Source organism: Mauremys reevesii, unplaced genomic scaffold (genome assembly GCF_016161935.1).
Source record: "Mauremys reevesii isolate NIE-2019 unplaced genomic scaffold, ASM1616193v1 Contig26, whole genome shotgun sequence".
Lineage (NCBI taxonomy): Eukaryota > Metazoa > Chordata > Testudines > Geoemydidae > Mauremys > Mauremys reevesii.
Window position 1 is genome coordinate 541,891 of NW_024100836.1, and position 24,992 is coordinate 566,882.

Consider the following 24,992-nt stretch of genomic DNA (forward strand, 5'->3'; position numbering starts at 1 on the left):
TTCCCTCCTTCCACATCACTGCAGAACTGTTACCTTTTGTCTGAGCCATGCAGAGGTTATCATCATCACATTCTTTCCATCCACTTCTCAAAGTGTCCTGTGAGGACGAGTTCTCAGCTGTCTGTGCTTGGAGATGATGCTTTGACTTCTTTAATCCTATATCAGAGTCGCTATGACTGGAGATGAAAGTGTCAAAGACCTGGAAGGGGAATTCAAATGGATCCCAAACACAGTGTGCTCATTGGGAGTTTAAATCCCAGGTTCCATCTATTGGTAAAGCCACTTCTGGCAAGGTGAGTGGTTTTGTCTCCCATTATGGCAATGCTCGGATACTAAACAATTTGTAAATAACATAACTGGCTATTGAGACAGTGATGTGGGTTTCTATCTTTCCTGAAGGCTGTTTGGTCACTCAGTTGGATATTAGTTCAGTTTGATAGGATGTAGCTGAGCTTTATTGGAGAATTTAAGACAAATGAGGTGGAAGAATGTGTGAGAGAAAGAGTGTGTAAGAGAAAATTGGCCCAGTATCGATTTTAATTTTTTGTGTTTTCAGATAGAACTTATTTTGCTTAGTTTCAAAGTCACTCTATTAAAATGAAAGCTACTCAAAGAAATAAATTGTCTAAGTTTTTACCCACTTAGACCGTAAGGGTCACTGACTTGCCCACTTCTCTAATTTGCAAAGGAAAGGCCTGACGTCTGTCATAGGTAGAAAGCTGCAATCATCAACCATCAGTATGAAGGAAAAAGCTGAAGTCCATTGCCTTTCTGGTCACATCTAAAGGCTGGTCTGTGCTGAAAAGCTATGTTGACATGGCCACAGCTCTCAGGGGTATGAAAAGTCCTCTCCACTGAGAGAAGTAGTTAATGTGATCTGAGCCCCAGTGTAGACAGTGTTAGGTTAGCAGAAGAATATTTCCAGTGTTTGAAGTGTAGACACAGCCTTAGACAGATTGATCCCCTCTGGGAAGCGAGTCATGACATCAATTCCAATTTTGACCCATCTCCCTATGTGTGAGAAAGTTACTCGTATGGAGGGCTGAGCCAGCTGTCCGATCGCCTGGTTCCTCAACTGTAGCTACAGCCCTTAGTGCCCATCAATCCAAAGACTGAGAGAAATGGAGAGTTCCAACCATTGTCATTTTAGTATCTGATTGTTCATCTCTATTTTTTGTGCTGGTCTTTCTATTCTATCAAGGTGTGACTGGGATTCCCTGGAGCAGGGGTTCCCAACCTTTTTCTTTCTAAGGCACCCACTCAACATGGTATACAAACTCTACAGCCCACCTGTGCCACAACAACTGTTTTTCTGCATGTCCAGTAGATTAAAAGCCAGAGCTGTCGTTAGGAGGTAGCCAGCAGAGCAATTGTACAGGGCCCCACAACATGGGGGCTCCCATGAAGTTAAGTTGCTTTGGCTTCAGTCCCAGGTGGAAGAGCTCAGATTTCTGACCTGAACCTCAGTGAGTCTAACACCGGCCCTGCTTTCTGGTATATTTCTCCCACCCTGAAACCAGCTCGCTGCTGCCTTTCCTGATGGCTGAACTCAGGCCCTCAGAGTGGGATGTTCCTGCCCTGCCAGCAACACCAGGAAAGCTCCTTGAGCAGCTGCCTGGCCTCAGGGACAGTCAAAGCCTGCAGGGCCCCAGGGGCAATGAAGCAGCTGGGTCAGGCTGGGCACCCTGATTCCCAGAGAACTGCCCTGCAATGAAGTCAATTCCCCCCACCTCTGATGAATCAGCCTGGAGCTACGTGCAGAGCTGGGGGTTTCTCCTTTCACTCCTGCTGGGGAGTGCCAGGGTCCCAGGGGCATTTCTAGCAGAGCATTCGGAACTGAACTGGGGGAACCGGCCTCTCGTTACAGAACACTCACGTTCAGACCACATCTTTATTTACAGTTTTTTATAATATGATATAATCGTTCAATCCTAGTGTCACCATCGATAGCATGGCATGTTCAGCCTGGTGGTATACCAAGGGGAAAACTAACCAGCTCTTCAAATCCAAGAGAGTGGAGATAAATCACCTCTCAGAGTCAATGTGGGGTAATCAATAGGCAGACAGTGGGCCAAATCGCTTTGGAATGGACCCCAAAATCTTTTTATTTACTTATTATCATCATTGTTATTTTTTATTATTATTTACACTGCAGTCTGGACCTTGACTAGACCCTGACCAAAAATTTTGGCTCTTTACAAAAAATAACAGATTACCCCTAAGAACGGGGTTGTGTTACATTCCTTATGTCCTCACTCCCTCTTGTGGCCATTTCCTTTCCCTCCTTTCGGTGAAAGGCTTTGGGATTGTGTGTAGAAACTTTATTTCCTCGGGAGAGACCCCGGAGCAGGGGCTGCCTGCATGTACCAACCACCCACTAGATTAGAAGGTGACAGACCAACACCCGTAAGACGAGGCAGCCGTCCCTGTCAAAAAAATCATTTCCCTTCTTCACTTGAGTGACAGCCTGAATGGTTCCTTCTCCGGGCAGAGCCCCAAGGATTGGCATCATCCGCAACAAAGCCATGTGTCCGTAGCAGGAACCAACCCAAAATGTGCTTTCAAAGGAGCTGTCTCCTTCCTTCTGGGGTAAAATCTGCCATTATGGTCATTGATTTTAATTTCCCTTCTCTGAGGGCAGAGATGGGGTTGGAGCTACCTCAGGCTGGGATGTAGAGCCCATGTCCCCATCGGTCAGTCACTCTGGGAACCTGCCTTTGCTCCCAGGGGACAGGCTGCCTCCAGCTTCTCCGGTCAGCTCCTTAGTGTGGGGTGGGGTGGGTGAGTCACTTGACAAGCGTAAGTGGCACATAGGGGAGCTACTTTCACCAGATGCATTGGTGGTATAGGTGTGAGCATAGCTGCCTTCCAAGTAGTTAACCTGGGTTTGATTCCCAGCTAATGCAGGGGTGTGGTATTTTCTCTGCTGGGAATTGGTTTAATTTCAGTCACATTGTATCAGTTTATCAATGGAATAAGAGAATCAATGTCCCAAATCCCAGCAGGTCATTAAACACACAGTGGAGGAAGAAAGGGGCAGGACTATACAGTGAGCTGTTGTGGAGTCATCCTGGTATTACAATGTCTTATTGATTTTTAATTTTTTTTTCCCTTTACTTCCCTTTTAGACTCAGAGCCTTTAAGGTCAGAAGGGACCAATGTGATCATCTAGTCTGACCTGCTGCACCTTGCAGGCCAAAACACCCCACCCACCCTCTCCTGTAATAGACCCGGGAGGGGATGCAGCTCTGTGCACTGCCCCTACCCCAGGTAGCACATGGAGGCCCTCTGCTCCCCTCCCCAATGGGTGTGCAGAGATGTGCCAGCAGCACTGAGGTGGCTCCCTGCCCACTCTGCCTCCGTCCCTCCGTGCCGCTCCCAGAAATGGCTGGCATGTCCCAGCATCCCCTGGGGTGGGAGGAGTGTCTCCATTCACTGCCTCTGCCCCAAGTACCAACTCCGCAGCCCCCATTGGCCAGGAACTGCAGCCAATGGGAGCTCCGGGGGCGGCGCCTGCAGGCAGCGGCACACGGAGACCCCCCTGGCCCCACCCACCTACGAGCTGCTGCCGGAGGGTTGTGTGTACCAGTCACTTTGGGAGCTGCAGTGCCCGGGCTAAGCGCCACCCCTCCTGCACCTCAACCCCCTCCCCCAGCACAGAGCCAGCATCCCGCACCCAAATTTCCTCCCAGAGCTTTGCTTGTCTTCCTTTCACCCAGAACCGTCCTCCTTCTCCTGGGCTGCAAGTAGCCACCCCTGGGAAGCCAAGAGGCAGGCACAGGATTCTGCCTCCCAGCAGCCAACCGCACCTCCCCCGGCTTTGCAGAACGACTGGTGATGCTCTACTAACCCCACTTAGCCGCACTGAGGTGCTTAGCTTCTGCCCTGCCTTCCTCAGCTCGACTTTCCTCTTTTGCCCCATTCCTGCCTCACTCCCTCCTTTGGCAAGTCACACAGAGGAGGCAGCAGGAAGAGCCGGCCGCCATAGGCCAACCTCCAAGGGCAGAGGAGACCAAGCCACAAGGCTTCAAAAGGTGCCTGGCCCAGATCCTCTAGCTTTCCCGTGCTGATGCCAAGGCTTTTTCCCAGCTCATTTCACCACCCTCTGCCATGCAGGGGTTGGGGTTATCGCAGGGACAGACCAGTGGCAGCAGTAGGAGCGCCTTGCTAGACAGGCAGAAAAAGTAAACCCATCTGTTTCTGCCTGGTTTCAAACCAGGGACCTTTTACATGTGAGGCAAACATGATAACCACTATACTACAGAAACTTTGTTGTAGTGTTTGCTCCCTCCCTTCATAAGAATGGCCATACTGGATCAGACCAAAGGTCCATCCAACCTCGCATCCTATCTGCCAACAGTGGCCAATGCCAGGTGCCCCAGAGGGAGTGAACCTAACAGGTAATGATCAAGTGATCTCTCTCCTGCCATCCATCTCCACCCTCTGACAAACAGAGGCTAGGGACACCATTCCTTACCCATCCTGGCTAATAGCCATTAATGGACTTAGCCACCATGAATTTATCTAGTTCTCTTTTAAACCCTGTTATAGTCCTAGCCTTCACAACCTCCTCAGGCAAGGAGTTCCACAGGTTGACTGTGCACTGTGTGAAGAAGAACCTCCTTTTATTTGTTTTAAACCTGCTGCCTATTACTTTCATTTGGTGACCCCTAGTTCTTATATTATGGGAACAAGTAAATAACTTTTCCTTATTCACTTTAAGGTGTGGGGGCTGGGCTGGGCTGACTTTAGTCCCAGGCTTGGATCTCCTGAATGACGGGAAACATCCTTTGCTGCTACGCAGGGACAGCAGCTACTGGTGACATACCAGGGCTGGGATGTGAGGGGAATGTTGCATGGACTTTATCATACAGGCCCCATCTTGCTTCTCAGAGCCCACAGGCGAGAATCTAGAGAAGGGTGAATCATTTCTCAGCTGCATTCTCAGGAGAAGCCGGTAGCCGTCCTTGACCAGAGACCCAGGGGAGCAACCACAGCAGTTCTGCGGAGAGCTCTGGCTGCCAGGGGATCCAGCCAGGAGAGGGAGTGCTGGGGGCTCTGCAGTTTTTGCAGTGGGGCTGTCTCAGGAGTCACAGGGGGCTTTGTTGGGGGGGTGGGGAAGTAGGGACTACAGGATGTGAGGCTGGCTGAAATGAACCTGCACAAAAAACCTCCCCCTTTGCTCCAGCTAAGGCCCTACTTTGGCCTCTCCCCCTTTCATAAATATCTCCATATCTTTCCCAGCTCTCAGAAACCCCCTCTCTCCCATGGGTATTTTCACGGTTTCTTCCTTTTTTCATGGAGAGAGAGAGAGAAAAAACAAACCTATTAATCTGAGCTACCGACACAGTTCACAGCATGAAATACACAATTTTGTGTTCAATGAGTTGTGTTCATTTACATAACATGAAAAATATGTTTTGGTCAATGCATGAAAACCTCACTGCATTGAACATCCCACTGGATATAGTTAATGTACTACAGAATATTTAAAGAAGTTAAGAAAGATGTGCTTATAAATTAACATGTTGTGCCATTTACACACGGACAAGACACAGAAGAAACTGAAATCTGAGCTACTAAAATTTCCATTTTCTCACAGCATTTTAGTTCTCAATATTGTTTTAATTTGCTTATTTTTTTGGAACTAGAAATGAGGAAAGAGCACACTGAAGTCAGTGGAATTACCGCAGTGAGGGATTAGTCTCATTATTTGCCAATAACAAAACCTTTGTTAACAGAGAGTTAACTTTGACTGTGAATATCTCTTACCTTCCAGAACATCAACTTCAGTAAAACTCAAACTCTGGAAAAACAGGGAATACAGAGTGAGGGTACATGCCCAGATAACCTTAACTCTGCCCTCTAGAAGAGAATCCCTGATAGCATATGAGAACAAGGAAAGGTTTAGGGACAAATTACAGCTACTTCCCAAGAGTTTGTTTCTTCTGTAATTAATTGATCCTGGCCCCATCGATTGATCCTGGCCTGGTGTCTGGCCGTGGAATTTACTATTTACTATTTTTATCCCAGTATAGTTAAAGGCAAAACTGCTTTACAAAAGCTCCTTTATTCTAGGTGATACAAACAGGTCACTTCCCAGCTAGTTCAAGGAGATGGAATTTTCCTGACCCACAGGGAACTTAAACTAACATGCTCAAGATCACACATTCCTTAGGAGAAAACGAAGGGAGAAAAAACCAAAACCCACCAAACCGTTGCTGTTTCTACCCAAATGATCAATGAGACCAGAAAGTGAGACTGTGCAATTAACTGTCTGGGACTACACTGACTCTGCAGTTACTTGGATGCAGACACACCCAGCTCTACGGTTGGTAACGTACAGAGACTCTGCTGCTGCACATGAACTAGCAGCACATGACCTCTGAACAGCTGCCATTCGAATGTATCTGAAAGTCACAAGGAACAACAATCTGTGTTAAAGGAAGGCTGCCATTTATTAGAGCCCAAGGAGGCCAAGGACCTGCAAATGTGTCTTCATGTGCCTTTGTTTAGTTGATGAAAACACAAATTAGACACTTAGAGGATTGGAACTGATTTCAGCTGGGGGCCATGTTTGCTAAGTTTTTATGCATTTGCACAGGAAAATGTTGAGTGTTTCTATTCATTTCAGGTATCCCTAGTCAGTGGAGCTCCTGAACATAATGGAAATGGATATGCAATTATTATTGCTGTTGAAGGACCAGGCTTTTAAGGGGGCACTTGGATTTGAACCAAGGACCACTTGATCTGCAGTCAAACACTCTACCACTGAGCTATACCCCCTGACAATTACATTGGCAATGGCAGTGATCTTAAGGATCTTGAAACCTGAGAGTGGAGTTCATTTCTTCCACACCAGTGTTGCTGTCTGTGCATCCCGGAGCTATGGGGTGAGTGGGAAAGGCCCACAACTAGCTTGTCAGTATCAGCAAAGGAGCAGCCAACATCAGGACCAACAAGACGTGCTGGTGGCCCATCAGGAAGAATCCACTCTCCCAGAGACTTCTCGGCGAGGGCACGGTACACAATGGGGGCTACCTACCCGCCACGTCCCAGCAAGGGTCTTTCTAGTCCCACTTTAGTGTTACCCAATTTCTAATCAGTCTTTGGCCCAGATTCCCTCCCTGAGCGGCACCAGCACATGCCTGGGCCCCCTGTTAAATCTGCCTTGAGCTGGGACCCAGCTTGGCAAAGAGCCTGCAGCCCCCTCTGTGCTGGGGAGTGAGAGCAGCCCTGGCACTGGGCAGGGCAGCCCTGAGGGAATGAACCCAATGTGCCCGTGAGGCCCTGATCCAGAGCCTCTGCCAGGCAGCTTGTGCTGCTCGGGCGTCTCTAGTCTCCAGCGAGGATTCAAAGCTTCTCTGCTCCAGGGGAACCCCTGGGGGAGGGAGGCAGGGCTCCTGCAGGATAAATCTTCCTGCCGGCAGAGCCCCGGTCCCCTCCTCATGGGCACAGGGCGTTGCACACGGCACCCACCACATGCACACACCCCTTTGTGGGGAGAATCAGCTCTGGGATATTGGGGTCAAACCCCCCCACCTCCTCCCTGCAAACCTCCTGGCTTCAGTGAGGGAATGGGGGCGTGAGGGGCTAGTGCGGTAACAGCAGCAGCGTGGCCGTGGGGCTCGGCCGGTGGCTGGGGCCAGTCGCCTGAGCATGAACCCAGCCGACCCCAGGAGATGGACCCGGGTCACCAGCCCAACCCACCACGCGGCTGCTGCCGCTGCCCCGTTAGTGCGCGAGCTCCCACAGACCACGCAGGGGAGAGCCCCCAGCTGCAGGGGAGACGCCCCTGAGTGCCTGGCAGGGCCCAGCTCCTGGCTGACCTGCACTGCTGGGGGTCAGGGGGCTGGGTGACAGGGGGGCGTTGGCTCTGGGGTGGGACTGTCACTTCCCCCCCTGCCAAGCCAACAGGATCACAGCAAACGAAACCAGCTCGGCCGGCAGGGGAAGAGTTCAGTCCAGGGCCTGGTGCATTCTGGGAGCAGGGGCGGTGCAGAGAAAGGGCAGATACGGGGCAGCTCTGAACACTCCGCGCAGAACTGCCTGTCCTGTCCCGCAGCCCCTGGTACAGGGGGCTTTTCGCCATAGTTTTAATCAGGCCAATAAATTGAACCAAACCCCTGTTAAATCATTGCTCAGCCCGAGTCCTTCACCCACATTCCTTAGGGCATTGGGTGTTTCATTTCCTGCCTCCATTTCACACAGAGACACAATTTCCTTTGCACAGATCCGTGAACAGCAAAACCTCCCTGTGTCTCTGGTCTGAGCCAGGGCATTCGATTCCAGTGAACCCTTCTCTCCTGCAATGCGATGCTCAGACAGAGGGGACGTGGCACCTGCATCCCTTCCAGGGAGATATTGGCTCGGCTCTTTCTGCTGCTGCTATTAGTCCATGAAACATCAAGGGTGGAATGCAAGGCTGAGTTCATGCACCAACCCCCTGAAAAAATTTCAGTGCTCCAGAGAAATCCTGCCACCTGCTATTGGAACGATGTGCTGGAGATTTGAATGGGAAAGGGACTGTCTGAATTGTCAGAGGGGGGAATGAACAACAATCTACAGCAATGTCATTCACACAAACACACTCTCATCCTGCTCCAGCTGGAAGGGAAATGGGCAGGAATTCTCGCTGTTCAGCCAAGGACACACTTACACTGATGCGCAGCCGTGAGTGTGCTGGGGAAGCTGGTCTGAGCAAACAATTTGAAGTGACAATTCAGTGAGAACAGAATCATCATGTAATGACACAGGTGAACATCAAGTAGTTGTGACTGAGTGGTTGAAGTGAGGGACTAGAAATCCTTTGCGGGTCTCTCTGCACAGGTTCAAATCCTGCCAACTACACAAGTGCTGCACTGTTGTTACTATTACTGTAGATTTAGTGTCTGAGCACCCAAAGTGCAAATTGGAACCAGATCTACTTTCACTCTGTCTACACTTAAATCGCTGCTGTGGCACTGCTATAGCACTATGGAGTAGACAGTGACTGGAGAGGTTTTCCCATCTGTGTAATAGCTACATGGACAGAACAATTCTATCTTTTCTTTAGCACTATCTAACCAGGGCTTAAGTCACCTTAACTATGTGGGGGCGGGGGGGTTTTCACACCCTGAGAGACGTCGCTCTGCCAGTTCAGTGCCCAGCGTACACCAGCCCTTAGATCCCTCTTGGTATTTCAATGCAGGCACTGACCTGTGAGAGGAAAACATCAGCTCACAAATACACAGACTGAATTCCCCACATTTAATCTCGCTGCACTTTCCAGAAAGTCACGAAATTCAATTCATTCTTACTAGGACAGAGAAAAAATAAGTGACACTAAGTTTTTGGCTTGGTTAAATAAAATTAAGTGTTTAATCAATATAGTAAAAATCTGTCCTGATTCCTCTAACTAACACCATAGCGTGAAATAGGAACAGAGACAAAGCTTGTCAGTGACGACTAATTTTGCAAATGATCTTCCCATTATTAATTTCCACGCTGCCCCCACTGGAGGTCTGGGCATCTCCAGTGTCATTGCTCTGCATTCACCTTCCCCTTAGAATTGTTCTCGGACATTCGCCTTCCTCTGCAGCGTGGGGCTCGGGTCACTTGCTGGAGGATTCCCTGCACCTTGAGGTCTTTAAGCCACGATTTGAGGACTTCAATAACTCAGACATAGGTTAGGGGTTTGTTACAGGAGTGGGTGGGTGAGATTCTGGAGCCTGCATTGTGCAGGAGGTCAGACCAGATGATCATAATGGTCCCTTCTGACCTTAAGTATAAGAATCTATTAATCTTTTTCCAAATTTGGAAAATTGTGCAGTTCAGAATGTGAATAGTGACCCCATTTCCTTCCTGCACCTGCTCTACATTGCTCCACAGCAGCTTCTCCCCCTGCAGAGTCACCCCAGCATGGCAGTGCAGCTGCCCAGGGTTCAGCAGGGGCCCATGGCAAGGACAGTGAGTGCAGCTAACAGCCCGGTGTGGCTGGCAGTGAGGCAGCTGTAAAGAAGCAACAGCCCCCCCCCAGAAGTACAGAGACTGAATTCCCCAACTTTAACATCATGACCCCCTGTAGAAAGCCACACGTGTCAGTTGTATTTTCACAGGGAGATGCAAATCAAGTGACACCAATTTTTAAGTTGAGTAAATAAAGTTGAGGAGATAGTTATTAACCTCCCAAAAATATACTAACCTCCCAAAAATATACTAAAGATCCCTCAGCATAACACCTGAAGGTGAAATATGAACAGAGACAAACCTTGTCAGCAAAGGCTCCTTTCCCAAATGAATTCTACAGGGCCAAATGAGGGTATGATGCCATGTGGTTAATGGAAACCAGTGCTCTAGGGGAGGTTTGAACTCACAACCTCAGCATAGCTCCTCTCAGCACTGCCCTATAAGTACTGTGTGCTAGCCAATTGTGCCACTGGAGCACCTGTTAACTATGCTTATCTGAGACCCCCTAGGTTGATACAGGCAAGGCGTGACCCCAAAACATTCTCAGTGGGGCTGAGAGCAGATAGCGACAAGTGTTGTACTCGGTGGGGTGGATTCTTCTTAAGGGTTCCAGGCCCCATTTGACCCTTTTGTTCTTCCCTGTGTAACAACAGAGCTGGTTAAGACTCAATGGAGAGTCTTGCTGCAGACCAACAGATCTGAAATCACTGAGAACCAGCTCTAAGCATTAGTCCTGCTTTGGGACAGTGTCTCTCATGCAACAAAGTGCTGAGTCTGCGCTAGCAGTGAGGCTCCCTCACTAACAGCTGACATCAGGGAGAGCTGTGTGAAGTGCAGGGCCCCAGGGGTGCCTGAACAGGGGGGAACAACAGTGGTTTCCCCAGGATTTGAAATTGGGGGGGTGTTTGAATTTACAGGGGGGGTGTCAGGACCAATGAGATATATAAAAAAAGATATGAATAAAGTAAATGTTTTGTTAGGATTATGCAAATTTAACATAAGAATAATGCAAGTTACACCAAAACACATAACAGGTCTAGATTTCTAAAAAAACATACATTTTAAAAAAAAGTATTTAATTTAAATTGACTTTTGAAAAGTAAGCCATCATAGGGTAAGAGGAAAGTCCTCTCATGGATCAGTAACTGGTTAAAAGATGGGAAACAAAGGGTATGAATAAATTATCAGTTTTCAGAATGGAGAGAGATAAAAAGTGGTATCCCTGAGGGGTCGGTACTGGTGCTGTTCAACATATTCATAAATGATCTGGAAAAATGGGTAAACAGTGAGGTGGCAAAATTTGCAGATGATACAAAATTATTCAAGATAGGTAAGTCCCAGACAGACTGTGAAGAATTACAAAGGGATCTCATGAAACTGGGTGACTGGGCAACAAACTGGCAGATGAAATTTAATGTTGATAAATGCAAAGTAATGTACATTGGAAAACAATCTCAACTATACATACAAAATGAAGGAGTCTGAATTAGCTGTTAACACTCAAGAAAGATCTTGCAGTCATTGTGGATAGTTCTCTGAAAACATCCACTCAGTGTGCAGCTGCAGTCAGTGATTCCCAACATTCTGTTTGCTTTTTAAAAGAACAGGAGCACTTGTGGCACCTTAGAGACTAACAAATTTATTTGAGCATAAGCTGTGGGCTACAGTCCACTTCATCGGATGTAGCCCACGAAAGCTTATGTTCTTTTGCAGTACAGACTAACATGGCTGCTACTCTGAAACCTTTGCATTTTAAAGAAAGGGATAGATAATAAGACAGAAAATATCATATTGCCTCTATATAAATCCATGGCACATGTACACCTTGAATACTGTGTGCAGATCTGGTTACCCCATCCCAAAAAAGACATACTGGAAATGCACAAAGTACAGAGATGGGCAACTAAAATGATTAGGAGTATGAAATAGGAGAAGAAATTAAAATGACTGGGAATATTCAGCTTAGAAAAGAGATGACTAAGGGGGGATATGCTAAAGGTCTATAAAATCTTGACTGATGTGAAGAAAGTGAACAAAGTAAATGTTTTGTTAGGATAATCCAAATTTAACATAAGGAAAATGCAAGTTACACCAAAACACATAACATCTAGATTTCTAAAAATATATAATTTTAAAAATGCATTTAATTTAAATTGACTTTTGAAAAGTAAGCCATCATGGGGTAAGAGGGAATATCCTCTCATGGATCAGTAACTGGTTAAAAGATGGGAAACAAAGGGTAGGAATAAATTATCAGTTTTCAGAATGGAGAGAGATAAATAGTGGTATCCTTGAGGTGTCAGTACTGGGACCAGTCCTATTCAACATATTCATCTGGAAAAATGGGTAAACAGTGAGGTGGCAAAATTTGCAGATGATACAAAACTATTCAAGATAATTAAGTCCCAGGCAGACTGCGAAGAGCTACAAAGGGATCTCACACAACTGGGTGACTGGGCAATAAAATGGCAAATTAAATTCAGTGTTGATAAATGCAAAGTAATGCACATTGGAAAGCAATCTCAACTATACATACAAAATGATGGCATCTGAATTAGCTGTTAACACTCAAGGAAGAGATCTTGGAGTCATTGTGGATAGATCTCTGAAAACATCCACTCCATGTGCAGCAACAGTCACAAAAGCAAACAATGTTGGGAATCATTAAGAAAGGGATAGATAATAAGACAGAAAATATCATATTGCCTCTATATAAATCCATGGTACGTGCACACCTTGAATAGTGTGTGTAGATCTGGTCACTCATCCTAAAAATATATATATTGGAATTGGAAAAGGTACAGAGATGGGCAACTAAAATGATGAGGGGTATGAAACAGGAGGAGAGATTAAAGTGACTGGGAATTTTCAGCTTCGAAAAGAGATGACTAATGGGGATATGATAGAGGTCTACAAAATCTTGACTGGTGCGAAAAAGTGAATAAGGAAATTTTATTTAATCCTTCACATAACACAAGAACTAGCAGTCACCCAATGAAATTAATAGGCAGCAGATTTTAAAAAAACAAAAGGAAGTATTTCTTCACACAATATAAAGTCAACCCAGGGAACTCTTTGCCAGGGGATGCTGTGAAGACCAAAACTATAACAGGATTTTAAAAAGAACTAGATAAATTCCTGGAGAACAGGTCCATCTGTGGCTATTAGCCAGGATGAGAGGGATGCAACGCCATGCTCTGAGTGTCCCTAGCCTGTTTGCCAGAAGCTGGGAATGGGCAACAGGGGATGGATCACTTGATGATTCCCTGTTCTATTCATTCCCTCTGAAGCACCTGGCCTTGACCACTGTTGTAAGACAGGGCACTGGGCTATATGGACCATGGGTCTGACCCAGTATGACCATTCTTATGTAAAAATTAATTATAATAAAAATGTTTAGTACAGAAACTCCCCAACATAATGACCTCCCAAGATAGCAACAATGTGAGATAACAACCTTGGCAAATACTGCATTTTAAAAATCTTGGCCTAATGGGAAACATATTTATATAAGTTTCCATTCCCAGTCACAAATCCAGCATTCTGGAGCAAAGTGACTAAAATATAGTCCAACAAACAAATGTTTATTTAACATGCCCCTCACTTTTCCCTCCACCACTCCACTCACCGGTGTTGTCCTTGGTCAGTGGAGACTCAGAGTTCAGAGGTGCTTTCACGTGAGTACACCTTCCAGGTGGGGGACAAAAAGGCAAAGTTTGCTCTGGCCACGGCTGTTCGTTGTGCCACCGTTCACTCCACCGCTCTGTTGCCAATGGCCCTGCACAGTCACCTTCTGCTGTCACCTACCACTGTGACCTCTGCGATTTGGTCTCTTGAGGTTCCACCAGCTCTCAGTGATTTCAGCTGAGCTCTCAGTGCAGGAACCTCGCTGCTAGTGCAGTCTGGGCTGTCTCTTACACAAAAACACTGTACCCACAGGAACACTGTCCCCACAACAGGACTAAGCACTTAGACCTGATTGTCAGTGATTTCAACTGCAGTGGTCACTTAACAGAACAAAAGACTATCTATGGAGCCTAGTCAGCTCTGTCTTTAAACAGTGGAGAGGGACAGGTCCCCACCCTCTCTCTTGATGCCTTCAAATCATCACAGGCTAAGCACAGTTCTACTGCCCTTTACTCATACAATAAGAACAACATTTCATCCCTTTTCCCCCCACATTCAAGTGGTTTGTAATCCAACCCCAGCCAAAATCTATCACTTGGACAACACAGCTCTGATTGCTGGATCCCTAGGTAGATTAGGTGTGAATGTAAATATAATCTGGCCCTGAAGTCTTAGCCCCCAGCTCATCACTAGCTGTCAGGGAGAATTCATTTAGACTTTGCCTACAAATCAGCATTTGAAATTATTAGGTTGGCCAACATCACCGAAATGAATGCACTGACATCATAAAAAAACAGCTGTATAAGGAAGCAAGGAAGCTAGTCTATGTTCATACTTTTCAAATCTATTATACTTTTTCAGATACACATATTTTATCATACACTATATAAGCTTTTAAAGTGTGTATTAATGTTTCAGTTTAAATTCAGATTTCCAAACAGTCACTAAATAGGTATGTAACTAGCTCACAAAACTAGGGGGGGTGTTGGGAAAATTCAGGGGGGGTGTACACCCCCCCTGGGGGGGTGTAGGGAAATCACTGAACAACACCCCAGGACTTTTAAAAATGGGAGGGCTCTGCCTTGCCACTTTGTGATGACCGTAAGGGCGGGTGAGGGTGGGGAGGAGGCGGACAGCAGTGAGCGGGAGGAAGGGGCAGCATAGGACTCCATCTTGCTCTCAATCTTGCCTTCTGACAGCAGCCAATACCAGGTGCCCCAAAAGCCACTTTTCAAGGGACCACTGGGAGTTGAACCCAGGATCTCCTGTTTACAAAGCAAGACCTTAAACCAGCTAAGCCATGGTGCCTGCTGTTAGTTAAAGCATTGTGTCTGCCCACACCTGACTCTCTGCCAATCCCCACTGGGCCCTGACAAGTTTTGCTCGTGTTTGGATTCTATAAAGCAGAGGAGCAGATGAAGTTTTGCTCCCCAGGTGTGTGTGTGATGCTTTGGACAGGTCTACACTACAAAATTAGGTTGGTGTAATTACATGACTTAGGCTGGCAATGCAGTTCTATCAAGCTAATCCCGGTGTAGACAGCGGCTCAGCTGTCAGAACTTTCTGGAGCTATGAAAGGGGAGGTACCCAGCCTCTGTAGCAGGAATGCAGGGCAGGCGAGTTCATGGCAGGCATGGTGGGATACTGGAGGAGGCCAGTTATGGTGATATAATGACCAGCAGCGTCTACACTGACAATTTGTCACTTTAAGTTTGCTGCACAAAGCACTAGGCCTCTTGCCGAGGTGGTTTTATTTTGTCACCAAAACAGGGCAATTTTGTCACCAGACGTGGCATTGCAGTGTGTGCACCAGCCACAAGCTGCCAACCGAGGGAGCGTTGTGTGTTTTTCCACACACCTGAGCAATATAATTCTGCTGAAATAACTTTGTAGTGCAGACCTGGCCAAAGAGTCACACACAGAGAGAGCTTGCAAGGAAAACCTCACCTGCTCCTCTGCTTTGCAGAATCCAAACACAAGCAAAGCTTGTCAGGCCCCAGTGGGGATGGCAGGGAGTCTGGTGTGGGCAGACACTGTGCTGTTGCCACAGGCAGGCACCATGGCTTAGCTGGCTAAAGCACCTGTCTTGTAAACAGCAGATCCTGGGTTCAACTCCCAGTGGTGCCTTGTTGCTTAACTTTTAGGGCACCTGGTATTGGCTACTGACAGAGGACAAAACACAGAGCTAGATGGGCCTTTGGTCCAGCCCAGTGTGGCTGTTTAAATTGGGATTGAGGAGAAGGGTGAAGAGGAGCAGGCTCTGGTTGGGAGTGAGGAGCAGTGAGCATAGGAGGGACTGAGGGTTGGGTCTGAGGGGCACTGGGAAAAGAGGGGAGGTGGGTTTAGGCTGAAGAGCATCTTCATTTGGGGATCCAGCAGGACAGGGGAAGGCAGCAGGTGATTCTAATTCCTTAGGAATATTCTGTGTGTGTGTGTGTGTGTGTGTGTGCGTGTGTGTGTGTGTGCGTGCAGGGAAGGAACATGCTCTATGCCCAGAGGCCTTTATTCCTCCAGGCTGCAAGGACAGAGGGGCTGTCAGGAAGTTGCCCCTTCAAACCACACACAAAAAGGCCCTTCTGAGGAAAGAGAAAATCCTGAAGAGAAAAAGTAACATCAAAGAGGACTCCAGCAAGACAGTGTAAGATCTTGGTGAGTAGTTTACCACCTGACCAGGGACTTGAACCCTGGACCCTCAGATTAAAAGTCTGATGCTCTGCCCACTGAGCTAGCCAGGCTCAGAAACCAAAAGAGCAAGTTGGTGCAGAGGAGAAACTAGTCAAGAAAACAAGAACAGGAAACAATATGGGAAACCTGCTGCTCTCTCTGGCCTGGTCAACACTACGAGTTTATATCGAATTGAGCAGCGTTAAATCGCATTAACCCTGCACCCGTCCACACAACCAAGCCCTTTATATCAATATAAAAGGCTCTTAATACCGGTATCTGTACTCCTCCCCGACGAGGGGAGTAGTGCTGAAATCGATATTGCCATGTTGGATTAGGGTTAGTGTGGCCGCAATTCAACGGTATTGGCCTCCAGGCGCCATCCCACAGTGCACCATTGTGACCGCTCTGGACAGCAATCTGAACTCGGATGCACTGGCTAGGTAGACAGAAAAAGCTCCGCGCACTTTTGAATTTCATTTCCTGTTTGCCCAGCATGGGGCGCTGATCAGCACAGGTGACCATGCAGTCCCAGAATCCAAAAAGAGCTCCAGCATGGACCGTATGGGAGATACTGAAGCTGATCTCTGTATGGGGAGATGAATCTGTTCTATCAGAACTCCGTTCCAAAAGATGAAATGCCAAAGCATTTGAAAAAATCTCCAAGGCTATGATGGACAGAGGCCACAGCAGGGACTCAACACAGTGCTGAAACTTAAAGAGCTGAGACAAGCGTACCAGAAAGCCAAAGAATGAAATGGACGCTCACGGAGGGAGGGGCGACTGATGACTGTAGCTATCCCACAGTTCCCGCACTCTCCGAAAATCATTTGCATTCTTGGCTGAGTTCCCAAAGCCTGAAAGGTCAAAAACCTTGTTGTGGGTGGTTCCGGGTATGTGTCATTCCCCGCCCCCATGAAAGCCGAGGGATAAAAATCATTTCTCACCCTTTTTCAATGTCACCGTATGTCTACTGGATGCTGCTGGCAGACGCGGTGCTGCAGCGCTACACAGCAGCATCCCCTTCCCTTCCCTTCCGGATGGCAGACGGTACAGTAGGACTGGTATCCGTCATCATCGTCCCGTGAGAGTTCCTGGCTGGCCTCGGTGAGATCAGCCAGAGGTGCCTGGGCAAAAATGGGACTGACTCCCAGGTCATTCTCTTCTTTAAGCGTCTGTCAGCACCATCCAGTAGACATACAGTGACAGTGAAAAAAGACTGAATGGTTGCCGTGCTATGGCGTCTGCCCGGGCAATCCAGGGAAAAGGGCACGAAATGATTGTCTGCCATTGCTTTCACGGAGGGAGGATTGAGTGACAACATTTACCCAGAATCACCCGCGACACTGTTTTTGCCCCATCAGGCACTGGGATCTCAACCCAGAATTACAATGGGCAGGGGAGACTGCGGGACCTATGGGATAGCTATGGGATAGCTACCCACAATGCAACACTCTGGAAATCGATGCTAGCCTCGGTACATGGACGCACACCACCAAATTAATGTGCTTAGTGGGGCGTGCACTCGACTTTATACAATCTGTTTCCAAAAACCAGTTTCTGTAAAATCGGAATAATCCCGTAGTGTAGACATACCCTGTGGTTAACAACTTTGGTTGCTAATTGAAAGGCTGATGGTTCAAACCCAAGTGAAGATGGAGGAGGGTTTTTTTAGCGATGAGAATCCAGTACATTTTAACAGGCAGAAAATCTCCTCAATGCTGCTCTAGCCTCATCAGGGAAGCATAAGTTGCACTTTTGCCAGATGCATTGGTGGTATAGTGGTGAGCATAGCTGCTTTCCAAGCAGTTGACCTGGGTTCAATTCCCAGCCAATGCAAAGTTGTGATGTTTTCTCCCCTGGGAATTGGTTTAATTTCAGTCACATTGTATCAGTTTAGCAATGGAACGAGAGAATCAATGTCCTGCAGGTCATTCAACACACAATGGAGGAAGAAAGGAGCGGGCCTACACAATGAGCTGTTGGAGTTATCCTGGTATTACAATGTTTGGTTTATTTTTTAAAAAAACATCCTTTACTTCCCTCTCCCTTTTAGACTCAGAGCCTTTAAGGTCAGAAGGGACCAGTGTGATCATCTAGTCCGACCTGCTGCACCTTGCAGGCCAAAAGACCCCACCCACCCACTCACTCCTGTAATAGACCCGGGAGGGGAGGCAGCTCTGTTCATTGCCCCTACCCCAGGCAGCACATGGAGGCCCTCTGCTCCTCCCCATGGGTGTGCAGAGATGTGCCAGCAGCACTGAGGTGGCTCCCAGCCCACTCTGCCTCCGTCCTCCGTGCCACTCCCAGAAATGGCCGGCATGTCCCAGCATCCCCTGGGCCGGGAGTGTCTCCATTCATTGCCCCTGCCCCGAGTACCAACTCCGCGCCCATTGGCCAAGTCACGCAGAAGAGCTGGCTGCCAAGGCCAACATCCAAGGGCAGAGGAGACCAAGCCACACGGCTTCAAAAGGTGACTGGCCAAGATCCTCTAGCTTTCCCCTGCTGATGCCAAGGCTTTTTCCTCAGCTCATTTCACCACCCTCTGCCAGGCAGGGGTTGAGTTTATCACAGGTGTTACCCAAAATTGGGCCAGCTAGTGTTTAGGGAGGACTAATGACCCACCAGATTTTGGCAGAAAGCAGCACATTTATTATACTGACAGCTAACCTCAAAATAAGTGGGGAGGGTCACACTCGCACTCATGCTCCCAGGACTGGCACGGCACTGGAGATGTCAGGATTCTGCAAGGTAAGTGTCCCACAGCGCAGCTATGGACGGTGCGATGAAGGTAACTCTCCCTGAGGCACAATGAAATACAATGCAGAGAACCACTGGCCAGGTGGTCGAGCAAAGGGCATTCACTGGAGGTACAAGCTTGTGAGTGCTCTCCTGAGTACAGGGCCCCTTCCTTTAAGGGCCTGCACCTCATGGCCTGCGACTAGAGATGACTTGGCTGCATCATAAATCAACTGCTAATGGTTTGCACCATCTTGCAGAATCTGATCTCCAGTGCCAAATATGAAAGTGCAGTGTCTGCACCCAGTTGCTTGTCATTAATAAATGTGCTGCTACTGCCAAAATCGTAATTTATTTGTGAGTGGCCTGTGACCTTCAACCCTGCCTGACAGTGAGCAATGACAGCCCAACTGAGATGGCCCGACTTGTGTGGCTTTATTTTCTGCTTATGAGTGACACTTTGTAACAGTACTCTTCGTGACAACCAATGAAGATTAGCTGAGAAGACATGAATGAACGGCCCAGTTCAGGTTGTCTGAAGTGTGGAGGACGGAGGCAGGCTGAAACCACTCGAACAACAGCATCTGTGGGAGAAGTGAGAGGTTGCCCTGTGCTGCCTGAGCTGAACGCAGAGCCTCCTCGGAGTCTGGAGTGTGGTGTGACAAGCGCTCTGGCTAAAGGGAGGAGAGTGGTACGAAAAAATAATTGGTATTCTGTGCCGGGACTCCAACGCTCATTGTGAGCCCTTCCCATTGTGTTGAATAAGGAACATTATTCCATTGCTAACTGATAAACAATTCCCAGGGAGAAAGAAGCCCATGCAACTGCGATGGCTGAAGACAATTGAAGTATATGCTCTTTCGCCAATGCGGCAAGTGCAACAACTTTCCTGATAGTGTTAAATGTGCTGAATACTCGCTAAATCCTCATACTTGGTTAACCTGGCCGCAATTGTTAACCTGAACATGTCACTGCGGATATTCGATTGAAACTGATTTTGAAACGAATCAGTGTGACGATGGTGGTGGTGTCGCGTTATCATGCCGAGAACTGTTGAGGTAATATCCACTGTATCCGCCGTCTCCCCGCCCATTGTAATTGAGTTGGGCGGTACCTGATGTGCGTAAGCAGTGGGTAATGTTGATCACTCAATCCTCCTCTGGTAGAAAGCAATGGCGAACAATCATTCTTGCTAATTGCCCAGGCGTACGCCATTCGATGGCACCGCGTATATGCATATCTGCAGTGCTGACAAACGCTAGTAACCTGAAATTGATCGCGAGCACCTCTGCTGACTCACGAAAGCCAGTCAGTGTGTTGAATACCCAATCCTACTAACACCGTCTGCCATCCGAGAAGAAGAAGAGATGCTGCTGTGTGGCTGCCAGCCTTCCTGCATTGTGCATTAGTGACTGTTTTCCTCATTCAACAGGCACCCACAGCATGTTTTTGACGCTTTCAGGCTTTGGAAATGCTGAAATGATTTTTAGATGTGAGACAACGATCATCAATGTGCGTATCGTCTGTGCCTTTATTCAATGCTTGCTGTCTCGTGAAGTGTCTAACATGAGGCTGTAGCACAACATTCGCTCTTTGAATTCTGATCAGGCTGTCCCAGATCCTTCATCTCCCATGCAGACAGGCTGTGTTCACATGGTCACCTGCTGATCAGCCCACTGAGCAGAAATATTCAAAGTCTTAACGTCACTGTGTGCCGACCATAACCTGTCAACATGGCATGTCGACGCACTCCCCTCGTCGGGGGAGAAACCTGCCGTGATAGTATGTTGATAAAGAGGCTTGGTGTGGGCAAGTGCGGAGTGTGTGATTTAACGCTGCCATTGATATGGCTTCATAATAGCTGACCAGGCAGAGAAACAGCGGAATTTCCACTGTTTCCTTGTTTTTCTTGACATTTCTACCACCTTACTCTTTGTTTGTTTTGTTTCTGGAGCTGTGAAACATCATTTTAATCTGAGGAGTCAGAGTTCAGGCCTGGTCGAAATGATGGCTTATAAGATGTACGCACCTGGAGTCTCTTTGTGTTGCTTTCTCTTCAAATTTCTTTCTGAAGCCTTTATTATTGAGCTGCTCCTGACCTCTGTCCTTGCGGCCTGAAGAATGCGCTTGCTGTTCTCCCTGCACCTGCACCTGCAGACACAAGTCTAAGTAGAATCTCTCTGCTGGATCCCAAATGATGTCAGCAAACATGAACTCTCTTCCCAGTGCCTGTCCCCGTGTTCTGCTCCTCACTCCCAGCCGAAACCTGCCTGCCAGCAGTAATTTAAACGGCAGGCTGGACCAGGCCTTTCTGTGTTTCTGTCAGCCAGCAGGTGCTAAAAGATGGCAACAGATGGCCCGAGATCTACTGGCACAAGACAGGTGCCAGCAGTGCCTGCCCTGGCACAGTGTCTGGCTTTCCCTGCTGCGTACTGAAGACGACTGCTTTGCTTGTGTTTGAATTCTGCCCTACCAGTGTGTGTGTGTGTGTGTGTGTGTGTGTATTGATGTGAAGAAGAGAGAGGAAATGTGGCAGGTGCACTACAGGGTGCTCAGCATCATTGATGTGGAAAGCCCTGCGTCCTTTGTGGCTAATTTTTGCATGCCACGTCTGAAACAAATCTTTTTGTGCTCAAATAAGTGACAAATGTGCGATCTTCTCCACCAGTCCATGCCTGCTGACTCCTGCTCTCTTAGGCTGAGCTAACTCCAGCGACGCTGAGCACTGTCTACACCGAGTTAGCAAATAGAGGCTTTCGTGCCAGCCTAGCTCATGTGACCACCAACTAATTTTCAGTATTAACCTGTCACTTTATCACACACCTGAAATTTCTCTGCTAAGAAGCAAACGAAGTAGCTGTCAGAACTTGAGATTAACAGAAAATCTGTGTGTGGTACCTGTGCTAACAGCAGGCACCAACAACTGTGATTATAACAAATGCAGGTTCAATGATCCCTTAGTGGCACAAGACACCTGTGTTGGCTGCTGTCAGAAAAACGAGCAAGATGAACTCCTATGCTGCCCTTCTCCCGGCATCCTCTCCCCTCTCATAGTATACGATCTGCAGAAGTAATAAAGCAGAAACCCCTGACACAGTCTGTTGTTCGTCTACAGAGGGGTACAGTACGCACTAATTCTGTGGAAGCTGGTATATAATCATTTAATCTGAATTTAACTGAAACATTAATACACTTTAAAAACTTATATAGTGTATGATAAATATTGTGTCGTAATAGGTGAAAATATGGTATAGACGCGATAGTAACTAATTGATTTATAAGCAGAATAAATGACTTCTCCCTGACAACTGAGGAAATAGTGACAGATATTTACGATACACCTAATCCCCTGAGATCAACAATAACTATGTTATCCAAGTGAAGACACAACTGAAGAATGGTCACTTGAATGTGAAGAAAAAGTGAAATATTAACATGAGTAAAGAACGTAGAAGGCTAACCTGTGACTGGCATCAAGTGTATTTAATGATAGATAGTCTTTTGTTCTCAGCTTTGATGCAATCAGCAGTCCCGATTCCTGTGGTACTGTGTGGCCCAGAATTCCCAGTGAGTAGTCAAATGCAGTGAAGTGACAGCAGAAGTGACTGTGCAGGCATTAACTGGCTATGAGTGAACAGTAACTGTAGCCGTGCCCACCTGAAGTGTACTCGTGGCCACCTCTGTCTGAACAGCACACCGTGGAGAAGAAGTGAGAACACATTAAACAAACATTTGTTTGTTGAACTACTATTTTACAGTCGCTGCTCAGAATAACTGGGTGTGATAATGGAAGCTTATATGGCATCTGTTTTGTGTTGAATTTCAAAATGCGTGTTCTCAAGATTCTTATCTCACATTGTTATAGTCTGAGAATTTCTGTATACATTATAATTAATTTTGTAAATGCATACTGGAGTCATCAATTAACCCAGTGTTTGCTGATGGTCAAGGCCAAAGTACTCAGAGAATGAACAGAACAGGGAATCAGTGATATCCCCTTACTCAACAAGTCAGTATCCCTCTCATCCTGGCTAATAACCAGATGAACACATTCCAGGGTATAAGTTCTTTTTAAAAATCTGTTATAATTTTTGGTCTCTATCCTGTGCCTGTGACTGATAGGGGAGTATTGAGCCTCCCTCCCTTAGGCCCTTCAGCATCCCTGGGGAAAGACAACACCGCCCAAGTGACTTTGGGCCAGTAGGTCAACCAATAGGGCTGCCTCCCAGGCCAGGCTGCAGCCCAGCTTCAGGCCTGAGAGGAAATGGAGCTCGCATCCCTCCCTACAGGACTCCAGGCACGGCCAGGCTTCTGGATCAAACGTCCCCTCTTGTGCTCAAGTCACAACAGCTAGAGGGCAAAAGACAGGTTTTCATGGCCTTTGAGAGAGCAAGATCGAGCCTTGGAAGACCCAGCAGGGTTTGTGGCACAGGAATTGTCCTCAGATCCCACCGAGACTTCAGCTCAGATTGCAGGATTCAAAGTCCCGAGTGCTGCCCTTACACCATGGGACCAATAGGGAACCCCCAGACCTCTGCTGAGCTCTGGTGTGGATGACCCTGTGGGGGCAGCCCTGCCTTTGCTCACCAAGTTGGCCTGCAGCAGTTGGCTGCAGCTCCCAGAGGCCTTTCTTAAACCAGCCTGAGAGGCCAGTGGGCATGTGAGGAAGTTGCCCCTTCAGTCCCAGGCAGTACATGGCCATTCCTAGTGAAAAGCCAAGTCCTGGGGGAAAAGGTGATGTCAAATAACATCTTGGAGAGATGCCTTCTTTCCTTTTGCAGGGAACTGTTCCCTTTTTACCTGACCAGGGACTTGAACCCTCAGATTAAAAGTCTGATGCTTCACCAACTGAGCTAGTCAGGCTTACACATAAAAGAAGCAAATTTCATGCAGAAGAGAAACTAGTCATGAAAATGAAGGCAGGAAACAATACAGAAAACCTACTACTCTCGCTCTCTTAGCAGTCCTAGCCCCCAACCTGCTCCTCCATCTGGTGCCTTGAGGCCTTATTCTTTTTTCAGTTAAATATCAAATCCAGGAGAAAACACAGTTATACAAACCAAAACGAAATCACAAACAGAAATGTCATTGGAAATACAGAAATAAAAAAGGAAAATGCAATCCCCATCACTTTATCGTGTCAGGGCCATTCCTGTATCGAGAGCACCCGCGAAGGTCCCTGTGTGCTTACAAGAAACCTGGAGGAACTCATACCACAGCCTGAACATGAAACTCAACTGCTCCCAGGTGCTGCAGTAAAACCCTTTCCCAGCTGTGACGTTGCACTCCATAGGATTTTATGAAAATATGCTAATGAGTGTGAATATAAAGTGACTGGACTATGCTTCATGCAAAAGGTCTCTTGTAAGGTATCATTACAAAGCTTATAATCTACTGTGTGTGTTCATCCTATTTGTATGAACCGATCATTCTTGCATCTGAAACTAGAAATATGAACTATAACTCTGAGGTCCTATCATAGAATCTCAGGGGTGGAAGGGACCTCAGGAGGGATCTAGTCCAACCCCCTGCTCAAAGCAGGACCAAACCCAACTAAATCATCCCAGCCAGGGCTTTGTCAAGCCTGACCTTAAAAACCTCTAAGGAAGGAGATTCCACTACCTACCTAGGTAACCCATTCCAGTTCTTCACCACCCTACTAGTGAAAAAGTTTTTCCTAATATCCAACCTAAACCTCCCCCTCTGCAACTTGAGACCATTACTCCTTGTTCTGTCATCTTCTACCACTGAGAACAGTCTAGATCCATCCTCTTTGGAACCCCCTTTCAGGTAGTTGAAAGCAGCTATCAAATCCCCCCTCATTCTTCTCTTCTGCAGACTAAACAATCCCAGTTCCCTCAGCCTCTCCTCATAAGTCATGTGCTCCAGCCCCCTAATCATTTTTGTTGCCCTCCGCTGGACTCTCTCCAATTTATCCACATCCTTCTTGTAGTGTGGGGCCCAAAACTGGACACAGTACTCCAAATGAGGCCTCACCAGTGCTGAGTAGAGGG

The 24,992-nt window shown here is 47.3% G+C and overlaps 5 non-coding genes across 5 annotated transcripts; 2 read left to right on the forward strand and 3 right to left on the reverse strand.

Annotated features, from left to right (window-relative positions):
* Positions 1–4,195: 4,195 nt before the first annotated feature.
* On the reverse strand, positions 4,196–4,268 carry TRNAV-CAC. The gene has a single exon. It is a non-coding gene; the product is annotated as a tRNA-Val (tRNA).
* A 2,446-nt stretch (positions 4,269–6,714) lies between these two features.
* TRNAC-GCA lies at positions 6,715–6,786 on the reverse strand. The gene has a single exon. It is a non-coding gene; the product is annotated as a tRNA-Cys (tRNA).
* An 8,842-nt stretch (positions 6,787–15,628) lies between these two features.
* Positions 15,629–15,702, forward strand: TRNAT-UGU. The gene has a single exon. It is a non-coding gene; the product is annotated as a tRNA-Thr (tRNA).
* A 535-nt stretch (positions 15,703–16,237) lies between these two features.
* TRNAK-UUU lies at positions 16,238–16,310 on the reverse strand. Its single transcript has one exon. It is a non-coding gene; the product is annotated as a tRNA-Lys (tRNA).
* A 1,696-nt stretch (positions 16,311–18,006) lies between these two features.
* On the forward strand, positions 18,007–18,078 carry TRNAG-UCC. Its single transcript has one exon. It is a non-coding gene; the product is annotated as a tRNA-Gly (tRNA).
* Positions 18,079–24,992: the final 6,914 nt, after the last annotated feature.